The sequence below is a fragment of the Phoxinus phoxinus genome (assembly GCF_949152265.1).
Source record: "Phoxinus phoxinus genome assembly, chromosome: 14".
NCBI lineage: Eukaryota > Metazoa > Chordata > Actinopteri > Cypriniformes > Leuciscidae > Phoxinus > Phoxinus phoxinus.
In genome coordinates this window covers 20,548,291-20,551,610 of record NC_136889.1, presented here as the reverse complement: position 1 = coordinate 20,551,610, position 3,320 = coordinate 20,548,291, and positions in this window count along the sequence as shown.

Here is a 3,320-nt window from a genome sequence, read left to right as displayed (position 1 = left end):
TTCAGCTGCACACTGATGGACTCTAATGAAGAGAGAAGAGAGTCAGCAAAAAAAGTGACAGAATGTTTATGCATTTAATCATTTTCTGCTTCTAATGTTAATATTCGAATAAAATGCCTCGATATTTTCCCTTTTACTACAGTCGGGTTTTTTTATTTTTTTATTTATTTACAGTTTTAGTGAGCAGGTTTTGAAATTACAATGTAGGCTATGTATGCAGTGTTTGGGAGATAACGCGAGTCAGGTAATCGGATTACTTTTTCAAATAACTAGTAAAGTAACGGATTACTTTTAAATTTACAACAAACTATCTGAGTTACTTTTTCAAATAAGTAATGCAAGTTACTTTGTTGTGCCATTCATCGACTGACACCTCTCCTGGAGAATTTGGGAGTGCGCTGTCTGAACATGATGGACTAAATGTGAACATGCCTCACTGGCACAAAAACAGATTCACTATTCCTCAAAAAAAATAATAAAAAAAGTGATGCAAACTCTGAATATTAGCCTACACAAACCTGCAATGATTGAATATGTTAAATAACACAAATTACAAGAAGCAAGGCCAGCCCACTTGAAAAAATGTGCCTATTGCAAAAGTAACGCAATGCATAGCCTACTTTCATTAAAAAGTAACTATGCAATTATTAACTTTTTTAGGGACGTTCCAAAATGAAGTTTTCACAGAGATGCCATAGACGAACCATTTTTGGTTCCTCAAAGAACCTTCCAGTTACCTACCGGTATTTGTTTTTCTTAGTGTGAAGAACATCTTAATAATCTCAAGAAATTTTTTTCATTTTAAGAACCTTTTGTGCGTTGTAAAGGTTCTGTGGATGTTAAAGGTTCTTCATGAAACCATTGAAGCCAATAAAAACAAAACTTTATTTTAAAGACATCCGAGTGTGGTGGATTATCGAAAAATATAAAAAAAAATGTGAGACGGGGGCTTTTGTTTTATTCTTTAGTCAATGATTGGATTTTGAGGTATGGGCATTTTAAACGGAGGCAGATGAAATCATTCACACTTATTCTAGCTCTAAAAATGGCTTCTCTCTTCATTAGAGTCTATCTGTGTGCAGTAAAACTATGAAAAATGTCCCACTTACTGTATTTTAATTTCATGTTGATGAGAGAGCAGTATCAGGAAAACAACTTATGATTAATCATGCATGCCCTTCGAGACCATGCAACATGTGAAGATCTGAGAATGTGAAGAATTCCCCTTTCAGCAGGAAAATAAATGAAAAAGGATAGCAAAAGCTGGAGTGGTTTAAAAATAAAAAGGTAATATCCTGACCGGGCCCAGTCAAAGCCCTGATCTCAATCTTACTGAGCCTCTGTGGAATGACAGAATGTGGAAAGTTTACAAAAAACTGTATGGAGTAAAAAGCTTACGTGCATAAGCACCATTGGGGAAGACTAACTAAAGAGCGCAGATTCAAATTCAAATCACAGAATTGATCCATGAAAAAGACACCTAACAACCACGAGTTGATTCAGGGAGGCGTACTGTTAAGCGTACTGTATTTGCTTTGGAGAGCATCTGCTAAATATAATTTACTAAGTTACTTTTCTTACAGGAGAATTTGAAACACTTATTTAAAGAAACTGCAACTAACAGAGGTCAGTCAATTAACGAGGGTATAAAATTTGTCAGATCTGTGCGGTGAAGAGGGAGTTTCAAAAAGAGTAACAAAAAGACTCTGAAACATAGGCCTACTTGGACTCTTTAACAGCCAATCAGGATGTGGGTGATGCACATATGCAGCTGTTCAGCACATGTGCAAATCTTTCAAAAGCTTGTCGACCTGTCCTGTTATATCTGATGTGTAGGCTCTGTGCATTCAGCTTCTTTCATACTGTTTCTGTCCAATATTTAGGACTTCGGATTAGTGTGTTAATCACTATTAAACTACTTTTAAAAAGCCTTCCTGCTAGCATAGCAACACAAGCTCATTTGATTCCCATGCAGGGAAAGCAAGAACTGATTTTTAAAAAGTGCACCCTGAATAAAATGTAAGTTGCTTTGGAAAAGTGTCTGCCAAATGCATAAATGTGTAGAGGTCATATTATGTAGAGTGGTCTGTAACTTTACACACACACTCTAAAATGAGTATTATGAGACCTGATACTGTGGACATCTGTCGCCTCTAACTCGCACGTATTCACATAAGCATGCATGTGTTCATTCATGGACACAGAGTGTATGTTATCGTTAAGGCAAAAAATGCTTTGAATATATCACCACTTTATCTGTGTTCCCCATAACAGTTGATTTCATTTCTGAAACGGATTTCCTGTCTGCAGAGCTGTCATGATATGCTACAGACAGAGAATGTCTAATAAGGGGAGAACTGCCACTCTCAGTAAACTTCCGGCTGTAGCGAGAGTGAACCTGCTTATTAGACATTCTCTGTTACGAGCTTTTCTTTCTGTCAGGCAGAATTAGCTACGAGTGCGGCATAATTTATTGCACTTTAATAAAATCATGTCTGAAACCACCACTCACTGTTAACTAATAACTACGCACAATATTTGAAGCAGAAATATGTTGCTGGTCACGTAATTCGCGCTGCTGCGACTTGCAAGCGACCCCTTTAATAGCATGATGTATTTCCCATTGATAAATAGCCTACAGTGCAAATACCCAGATAGCAAAAAATATCCACACGGCTTCTTTTTGCCGCCGGCCCTAAGCTGTCGGCTATAGGTGCGTCTCGCTGGCGGGGATACAACGTTTGCCGCCGAATACGTCACTCCCATTTTATGCGAGATGCCGCCGCCGAATAGCCGGCGGGCCGACTGCTTCATTTTCTCTGGCGGTTGCCTCCGTCTAATGGACCGCGGCCAGCTGGCGGCAAGCCGCTTTGAAATACAGATTTCTACTCTCAAATCGACCAGCCATGTTGCAAACGCATGTTGGGAGTTAGTGGAACTGACAGCATTTTAACTACTTTTCACATTTGAAGCGATTATAAAATCATAATAGCCTAAATTATAGCTTTTTTTTTTTTTTGCTCCAAAGCCATTAGGGTTTAAATCCTGACTCTTGATTCCATAAGGTAAGGTTTAGGAAATTACATTTAAATGACGTTGAAACTCTGAAGTGATTATATGTAAAATATATCAAATTATTTTATGCTCTTAGGTGAAAATTGTTTACATTTCTTTGATTTATGCACAATTGAGACATGCACCAATAAACCAAAAATAATTCATTTTGTAAAACTTAAGTTACTTACTTACTTGCAATAAATAACTTTCTGATTCTGATTAGGTTTAAAATAGATATTTCATTCATGGTATGAACAATTTAG